Below are 10,371 nucleotides of genomic sequence, written 5' to 3' on the forward strand. Positions count from 1 at the left end.
AACAGAGTGCACAGAAGTTTAACCATTCAGCCCTGGGACTAGCCCCGTTTTGAAGCATATTTATGCATTGATTATATGTCTCAATTTTTATACAGTGGCTTAAATCCAAATAATAATCCAAACTGAAATAAAAACACTAACTGTTATTGTTCCAATAAGTATGGTGGTTGGTATCATATAATGGGTAAGAGCATGACCACTCGAAATCTGGCAGATGCAGTTGCTCATTTGAGTTATAACACTTACTAGCCATGTTACCTGAAAAATGCTACCTAGCTATTCAAAACCTCGGCCTTTTTATCTATAAAATGGAATAATAATGGAACCTATCTCTTGGGATAATTGGTGAGATTGATAGGTTAAATAACAGTGAATACAGTAAAGTATTTGGCACAATACCTGGCAGCTAGTAAATGCTCCATAATTCTAGTGTTTATTGTTATTATTTTAAAACATTTAATGCATAATTGACATAAAGGAAAAGGCATAAACATAAATAAAAGTTTAATAAATTATTATAAAGTAAATACCAGTGTTGGGAAAAAGAACATTTGTGTCAAGAAAGAGAGCATTGAATACAATCCGGGAGACTTTGTACCTTTCCAATCACAATGCCCTTCTTTTCCTTTAGCTTTAACAACTATCCTGACTTGTATGGAAATGATTTTCTTGCTTTGTTTGAGTTTCACTACCCATGTATGCATTTCTAAATAATATTGCCTGTTTTTGACCTTTATATAGTAAAGAAATCTCGAAAGTCAACAATAGAAAAAAGCAAATCTAGTTAGAAAATGGACAAAGTACATGAAGAGACAATTTACTGAAGAGGATATACAGTTGGCAAATATGCACATGAAAAGATGTTCAACATCACTAACCATTAGGGAATTGCAAAGTAAGACCATTATGAGATATCATTACACAACTATTGGAACAGCTAAAATGAAAAAAATACAGAGACCATAGTAATTTATGGTGAGGATGTGGAGAAACTGTCTATTTCATACACTGTAGATATGAATGGAAAATGGTACAGCCACTTTGAATAACAGTTTGGAAATTTCTTAAATACTAAACATACATTTTCCACACTACTCAGCAATTGCATTACATTTATCCTGGAGAAATAAAAATTTATGCCTACACAAAACCCTATACATGATGGTTCATAGTAACTTTATTTGTTATAGCCCAAAACTGGAAATGATCTAGATGTCCTTCAGTGTGTGAATGCTTAAATAAACTGTTGAACATCCATACCATAGAATACTACTCAGAAATAAAAAAGGATTGAACTATTAATACACACAATAACTTGGATGGATCTCAAGGGTATTGTGATGAGTGAAAAAGCCAATTTCTAAAAGTCATATACTGTTTATACTACATTCTCAAAATGATAAAATAATGTAGATGAAAAATAGATTAGTAGTTGCCAGGGGTTAGGAATAGCAAGAGGGACTGGCATGAGTGTGACTTTAATGGGGTAGTACAGAGGATATTTTTGTGGTGATAGAATAGTTTTGCATCTTAATAGTAGTGATTGTGACACAACCACAAATGATATAGACATTTACACATACATCACTCCAATATCAATTTCTGGGTTTTGATATTGTACTACAGTAATATAAGATGTAACCATGGGGGGAATTTGGCTGAAGGATACAGAACACCTCTCTGTACTGTCTCTGTAACCTCCTGTGAACTTATAATTATTTCAACATAAGTTAAAAGAAAGAATTTTCTTCATCCAGATAAAGGTAGGTAAATAGGAAGAGAGGAACAAAGAGAAGATGGAATAATATGAATCAAAAGCCAAGGATTAATTTAAAATATATCTATAGTTACATTAAATGTAAATGAAATAAACAAATCAAAAGCAAAGATTGTTAGACAGGATTAAAAAAAGCAAGATTCAACTATGTTTTTTTTTTATATAAGAACCACATTTTAATCATAAAGACATAAACAGGTTTAAAGTAAAAGGATTTCTTTCTGATAACAATTTGCTTCAGCCTAGACAACTTATTTTAGCCTTTCTTGTCTTGCACCTTTGTGGGAGATGAATTCGTTTTGAATTTTTATTTCAGAAAATGGTTAGATTTCACTCTGATTTTTGAAGGATATTTTCACTAGTAGAATTCTAAGTATTTCTCTTTTAATTTCAACACATCAAAGACACCATTCCATTGACTTTTTGATTTTGTTTTCCCTGATGAGAAGTCAGCTGAAATTCCTACCTTTGGTTCCCTGTATAATATTTCTTTTTACTCAGCTGCCTTCAAGAGTTTCTCTTTATTTTGGTTTTAATATTTAAGCATGAGGCACCCTTGGTTTTTTTGTATATTTATCCTGCTTGGGTTTATCTAAGTTTCTTAGATATTTGGTGCTCTCTTAAATTAAATTTTGAAAAGATGGGACACTATCTCTTCAAATATTTATTTTGTCCCATTTTTGGTCACGTATTTTTCTAGAGCACCAAGTACACATAACAGTAATATTGTTCCAAGATTTAAAATATTCTATGCTGTTTTGTATTTTACTTTTCATTTTTTTCTTCTGGTGTAAGTTTGCATAATTTTTATTAATACATCTTAATGTTGATGAATTTTTTTTTCTCACGTGTATGATGTGCTGATAATCCCACCATAGACACTTGTCATTTCTTATATTGTGTTTTATCTCTAGAATTTTCATTTGGCTCTTTATTGTTTGCACCTCTCTGATGACATTCTTGACCTATTCACATATGTTGTTCACCTTTTCTGTTAGATCCTTTAACATATCAACCTTAGTTGATATGTACCTGTTGGACCACATTTGGATGATCCTTGGTCCAACTTCTGAGTCAAAAGTTCTGGTCTCATTCTGATGACTACTTTTTCTCTTAAAGAGGGATAAATTTTTTCTTGTTTCATGTATCTTCTAATCTTTGATTAAATGGTGGACATTACACGTAAAAATAGTAGAGATTGAAGTCAACATCTTTCCTGGAAATGTGCATGCCTCTTCTTCTGCCAGACTGTTACTCTGAAGGATTGATCCAATATTTTCTGTATATGAGCTGCATTTGGCTTGTTATTGCTTCAGTTACACTAAAAGAACAGTATAGGCTTCAAACACCTGTTGGAAAATTGCTGCTACTTTGTTCCAAGTGTGAGGTCTGGGATGCTGCAGGGCTTCTCCCACTGTTCCTGTTCTACCTTCAGATTTCATCAGATTCTTCATGCTTGTGCAATTCTCCTGCCCCTCCTCCCATGATATATTGCTATTGCTTCATACTCAACTGAGGTTTCATTGTGGGGGCAGAAGTGTTTCTTGGTTATTCTGCTCTTGCCTTAGTCTTGAGCAGGCTCTTTACATGTAAACTGCAGGGCTAGATCTTTTTCAGCATTCCTGCCCTTCCTCAAATGCAAGTAATCTCTATCTTCTACTCAGTCCAGAGTCCAGGCAAATTTTTGCTCTTCCTCAGTGCAAACAATCTATATTTTGTATTAGCGCAGAGTCTAGGGTAGATGGGATTCCTGTTCTTTCCCCTTCCCTCACTCCCCCATGGCAGCAGAAATCTGCCTTGGATCAGTGCAGGATCCTAGGAATGAGTGTGTTTCCTACCCCACTCCTAGCAGTAGATGGCTATATCAGTGCAAAGTACAGGAAAGGAGGATTTCTTGTCTCTCCTCTAGTAGTTGTCAACTTCTTCTTGAAATCAGCAGATTTTTGGGTGTGGGAGTGTTATGTGCCCTTTCCGTGGTGGCAGTGGCTTTTGTCTCACATCAGAGGAGGGTCCAGGTTGAGGACATGTTTTCTGCTAATTGCTCAGTGGTAGCTAGCCACTACTCTGTACTCAGGTGGGATCCAGAATATAGATGGATTTCTCCAAATTCTACGTTTCTCTTTTCAAAACTAGGCTGACCCTGTAAAAATGGTCCACAGGAGTACATTTAATCAGCTCTCCTGCCCTGACACCAGTTGTTGTCATGAACACTTGGTAGAGACCCATCGAAAGGAGTGAATGAGTGGGTGTTGATTCTTTCTGTGTTTGGGGATCCTAAGGACCCTAAACAGTCATGATAGTCTACATTCAAACTTTAAGAATTTGTTAAAATTTCAGCTTTTTCTTCTTACCTGATTCTATGGTGGCCACTTCAACCTGTGCTCTGGCAAAGGTCTACAAATCCATGTATACTATTCTTCTCAAGGGGGCTGTCACCTCCTGGATTTCAGTTTGCCAATTTGCCTTGTGACCTCAGCTATTTGATGTGTTCCAAAAATTTATGATTTTGTAGGTTATCTGTCTTGTTCTCATTGTTACATCATGAGTGGTGTTCTCTTGCAGGTTTCTACATCATAAGTGAAAATAGAACTTGACCTTCACAGTTAAGATAGTTTTGCATTTAAATTATAGCATAGATTAGAGTAAAACATTTTTGGTCTTTGCATGAGTTTTTTTAATGATTACATATTACACTACCAGTTCCCTCTTTTTTCACATAAAACATGCTTGTTTATTCATGCTGCTGTGTGTAATTTCTACATGGGAGTTTCCTTTAGACTTTTGGCTGATTGCCAATCATTCTGATGGAAAAAAATAGTAATAAACTCTTTCCATGCACTAGGTGGGCCTTCAACACTGGAGGATCAGACAAATACAGGAGTCTGGAAAAATGCTAAATGAATTTTGTACATAATGTTATTGCAACACCAATGAAGGAGCAAGCAATGGCTGCTTCATGTGACTCTCACTGACATATTTGGTCCCAAAAAGAAGTTATCCAGCAAAACTAACCATTTTGACCCATCTGTTAGATTTTCAGAATTTCTACTGATGGACAGTCCCATTAAACTAAAAGCAGAACTGTTATAGCTGTTTTTTTTTTACTTTCTCCTCCTCTTTCACTTTCAAGGAAAAAAATCTAGTAAATAAAATATCATGCCTGTCATTAATGGCTGAATGATCTTTGTCAAATCACTTAGCCTCCCTAAGGCTCACTTTCTTCATCCCCAAAATGGGCTAAATTTACCTACTCTAACAGTCTTAACACAGAAATTGCAATGGAAAAATGTTATCTGTATTGAACAATAAATATGAGCGTTATTATTGCCTATCCTCATTTTCCCCTGAATAGAGATTAATCTGGTCCTCACTTATGCTGTTCCACAGAGCAGTGGAGTTTATTTAGCTGGTTTGATTGATGAGCTGCTATCCCTTTTTTTCATTTAGGATTCTTTAAGCATTACTACTGTGTCTTTGTATTTATTCACATGGCTCTTTATTTTTCTTGAGGGTGTACTACACATGCATTATCATTCAAGAAAGTCTGAACAAATTATGTTTGCCCTTAATTTAGATTTAGTATTTCTATAATTGCCTAAAGACTATGGAGTTTTATAAATAGACATTAATAGGAAATTCATTAATTAAGGTAATCGTTACATTCTGTTTTAATTGCTAAACACTGTTTGACTATATTAAGACCTATTTAATCATTGCAGTCATTGGCGCCTGACATTAAGAGAGACTAGAGTCGAATTTTTTATTTTATATTTCTTGAAGCTGCAACTTAGTCACATTCAATGCTTTCACACAATATCAATTACAGTTGGGGCTAAAAACATATGCTAACTATCCCTTCCCTATGCAGTCATAAATAGTGCTTTCATTAATAAATGTCCTGATTGTTCTTTTGTGTTTTGTGGCATAATTGTTATCTTGTCTTCACTATCTAGTTCCAACTAGGATTAGTAATGTTGTTCTTTTAATCCAGTGTTCATGCGGCTAATTTAGGAGGCAGTAACACAGAAGAATGCCCCACAGGTTTTAGAGTGAAACTTTTTGAATCCATCCACCATGAGACTGGGGCAGGTTATTAAATCTAAGCCTCAGGTTCTTCAACATTAAAATGGGGACAATTGTAATGTTTTAGAGTTGTGAGGATTGAAAGAGACAATGCATTTAAAGCAGTTGGCATATTATTTAGCACTAGCCAATAAGCTCAAGAAATGGCACCAACGATGATAGTGATTACTGTTATTTCTAATATTACTATTATTATATTTCTTAGTTTCCAAGTTTCTGGAAGGCAGGAAGGAACTGCATTTACACACAGACTGTTTAAACTGCTCCTGTACTAATGTCACTCAGTCAGTATTTTGGTTTTGACAGTTTCTTTTCCCAGATCCGTGCTGTCGATCCTAGTTTGTAAACTCTTACAGGAATGGAGCCATGTCTCTTTATCTTGATCAATAAATCCACATCACTCTAACAAATATTTCTTGATTATGCTGCTGATTCAGCTGTCTTGTTTCCCCTAATCCAGTTGAGGATATTCCGGCATGCCCTCTCTTTTTGAACACACTTTAATTCAAAATGAAAGAAAGACCATTGCTGGTTGAATTAGCTTGGCCTAACACAACCCCGGAGCTTAATTTTTGGATTAATACTGGCACTTTGGTCATTTCATTCTTTCTTTGGCTCCTTCTCCTATGTATGATTCCAAGATGACAATTCCCTTTGGACTTTTGGCTGAAGGCACTTGTCACTTCCACTTCATTATTTCCATGATATTTGCTCACTGCAGAGCATCTGTCTCCATGCAAACGGCTTTAGTAGAGGCTGTACATCTCTGTAATAGCAAGACAAATATGATGCCTGATTATAAGCTTATGAAAATGGAAATACAGGAGGGTTATTTTAAGGTTTTCAAATCTTTCCATGGATATATCTTATTTATGCTGCTATTTGAGTTTCCAGCAGCGATATTGCCTAGGACATATCTCTGTGGAACAACATCAGTCATAGTGGGCAAGTCTGTTACGTCGATGTTTTATCTAACATTGCTTGCCTGTGTCACGTGGTCTGACTAAAAATGATATTAATAAACTTGAAAGTTGCATATCTTTAAATAAACAAATGTTGGCATTCTTTGTAGAGGGAAATAAACAAAAATATCTATGGACATATCTCATTTCTTTTTTGATTCATGACACTTCTTGCTAAATTGAGTTTACACTTTTTATTTAAAAAAAAGTGTTCAGAACGTCTAGTGACTCTCTCCTTAAGTGGGTCACTGGTTGAATGCTCAGTCCAGAAGCTACTAGCTTTTGTATCAATTAATTCTGCTAAAGACAAAATCCTGAACTATTGGACAAACTATTACACTCTGTGCAGCCCCAAACGATTCAGAGTGTAGCATGTTATAGTGAGGAGGACAATGAACTTAAAATCAGGAATCTGAGACTTCTCTTTACTGAATATGTGCCTTTAGGTAAATCAATAAACTTCTCTGAACCCATGAAATACCTGCTTTCGCTAGATGACAGAGATCTTAGAAGGTCTACTGGAAACGATAGACATGAAAGTGCTTAATGTACACAGCAAATTAGTTCTCTTGTGGCTCAGTGCATGAAAGATTTCATTATTATTATTTTTTTTCCTTGCAATTACAGCTTTTGTTCTCGACCAGGCATTCCTTGTGCTTTTGAAGAACATAGCACTTGATAATTCATTGAACAAATATTTTTATGTACCTCTGCTAGTAGGCACTGTGGATACAGCAAAATCAAAATAGCAGGCTCAAAACTAAAAACAGAAAGGATTCTTTAGCAGGGGATGGCATCTGGATGTTGTTAAGTTTCAGTGTGTTACAGGTACATTAGTTTCAGTATTAGTTCATTAGTTCATTAATTTTAGTCAGGATAAAGTAGGGAAAGCCACAAACAGTAATGAAACAAAGATGAAGCTTAACTTAAAGGAGCTATTAATTTGAAATAAAAATAGTAACATGAGATTTACCTTAAGAAAAATGGATAGTATAAAAGCCATTTTCTACATTATGAAAAAAACAAACATGTTGCTATAAAGTAAGAAATTCAGTCCATCAGCCTGATATTCATAGCATATTCATAGCGAAATGTCAAGGGATCTGGAAACTATTGCCTTTGTCACATTCTGCTGTGTTTTGAAAAAAGCTAGATGTCTGCCAGGATATGGAGAAATTAACTGATGATGGAAGGCATTTTCCACTTTGCACTGATACACTTGGATATCCTTGAGAAGAAATATAAATGAAGGTTTATAATGAAAATCTTTCCCTTCTAAACTCTGATGGGCATAAACAATACGGTCCTAAGGGCAGAAAGTGGTGAGTTAGTCTGGACGTCTATGACCCTGTCATCCCATCACTTACCATTCCATAGTTGAGCTGAGGTGTTTTAGCTTTTTACCTTAGGAGGAAAACTGCTATTTGAGCTTGAACTCTCAGTCCTATAAGATTCTCAGTCTCTTTACACTGTGCATATTGTGGAAAATTAAGTCAGAATCACATTTTCTCATTTGAAGAGATTCCCTTCCTTTTGAACAAGGGTTTCTAAGGAGATTTATCTTTTTCTGTCTGTATATTGCCTTTAACAGAAACTTTACAACAAGCTTCTAGTAGATTTGAGGTAAGTGAACTTAAAAATGACTCCTACCATCTGGAACTTTCCCGTTCTGGAAATGGTATTGAAGTTGAGAGATAGTGGTGAGTGTGGGCAATTCACTATGAGTGAGATCCAGTTCAAATATCTTGACCTCTCTGATCTTCAGTTTCATTTTTTTGTAAAATAAATGAGTAGGGTTAACATATCTCTTACATCACCTTATCTCAATGAGCATTTATTGAGCAGCTAGGTGCCGAGGGAACAAAAGTGCCTGGAATTCCCTAAGTCATCAGCACACTTTCATGGGCATTAATAATTTCCTATTATTCTATGAAATACAGCTTCAGTCAGGTGGGACTTCTTACTATTCCCAACATACAACATACTTATTTCCCCTTCTTGTGATTTTTTTTCTGTAGGATCTTCCTTATCTGGAGTTCCTACTTCATCTTACCTGAATATCTAAATCCCATCTACATGTCAGGGACAGCTTAAGTCTCATCTACTCCATAAATCTCTCCCAGTTTGGATTATTCCAATCCATGAAGTTTGATTGAATTTGTCATCTTACTACTTGGAGTGCCTCTTCACTGTTTCAGGTGTGTTAGTTTTATTTCCCAATTAGATTGTAAACACCTGTTGGTCATAAATTATATCCTACATGCCTTTCGAAGATCTGCAGAACTTACCAAAGAGTTAAGTACATAACAGATACCTAATAAATACCATTTCTAATTGCTAAATACCAATTCTAATAACTTTTTAGATTTCAGCACCCCAAGATGCTACAACAGATGAATCAAGTATTGTTTCCCAAAATAATGCAATTGATAAAGAGTAACTATTTTATTCTTTAGTGGATCAAGTATATTTTGTTTCATTTCTAAATGTGAAAAGCAACATTTATAATATTCTTCTTATGCTCGCTAAAAAAAAGCAACATTTATAATATTCTTCTTATGCTCGCTACATAAGGAAATGAAGTAATTAACCAGATATTCTCCTTTAGCTGTTGCAACCAAGTAAAAGTTTAACGGTATTACACTAGAAAGACCATGACATCATACTTTTGCCCAACGAAAAATTATTGTATATTACTTGAACCCCAATGAGAAATTTGCCCTTTAGGTAATTTTTATTTTAAAACAAAAGCCTGCCCACTAGGAAAATGCTGCAGACAATTTCACAGAAGAGGAAAGAAAATTCCTTACAGAGTTAACAGGCAAAGCAGGTAGCAAGCATTTCCAAATAACATATTGAAGACGTCAAAAAAGTCATTTAAAATCTAAAATTTGAAAACTGGTGCGAACTGAGACTAACCGAGTATTAGTAGCTCTGTAGTAGGAAGGCAACCCTAAAAAGACAAGTGCTGTGGGACAACAGAAGGACCTTGGTCTCGTCACCCTTACAGTGAAAGTCTCTCCATGCTGTGCCCCATCCTGACGCATGTTATGGGTACATGTCTCCATCCGGGAGAACTCATCTGTTAAGCTCTGGCACCCAGAGTGAACAAATTCAGGTATCAGCTGTCCTCAGAGGACGTCATTTTAGTGAGTCTCCTTCGATAAGCAGTAACTACAATTGTACTGCTTTTACTCTAGATTATTAGTCATAATTTATTAGTGTGTTAATTACACTAATTCATTTGATTCATTTATTAATGCATTTATATCTTGCCTTATTTGAAAAATTAGTTTGTGGTGGCCAAGCCAAGAAAATTCTTTAATTTTGGCTCTGCTACAAACAAGTGCCTTTGGGCAATTCAGTCAACCTTTCTTGGACTCAGTTTCCAAATCTGAAATGAAGACATGAACTGAAACGATCCATGAAATCTCTTCTTGCACTTCTTTATGCAATACTCTGATTTCTTTAATATGCTTAGCAAGAATCATCAGAAAAGGCTTATCGTGAATAAAGTATCAGATGAAGAAGGAAGCTATTTAAATGCAA

At 35.2% G+C, this 10,371-nt stretch overlaps 1 long non-coding RNA gene across 2 annotated transcripts in view; it reads right to left on the bottom strand.

Moving 5' to 3' along the window:
• Positions 1 to 4,271, bottom strand: part of LOC111774213 (uncharacterized) — a 116,760-nt gene extending 112,489 nt beyond the window's left edge. For both annotated transcript variants that reach the window (XR_011440441.1, XR_002809032.2), the window contains exon 1: positions 4,129 to 4,271. This is a non-coding gene — a long non-coding RNA (uncharacterized lncRNA). The remainder of the gene's footprint in view (positions 1 to 4,128) is intronic.
• Positions 4,272 to 10,371: the final 6,100 nt, after the last annotated feature.

This window comes from Equus caballus, chromosome 7, assembly GCF_041296265.1.
Source record: "Equus caballus isolate H_3958 breed thoroughbred chromosome 7, TB-T2T, whole genome shotgun sequence".
Lineage (NCBI taxonomy): Eukaryota > Metazoa > Chordata > Mammalia > Perissodactyla > Equidae > Equus > Equus caballus.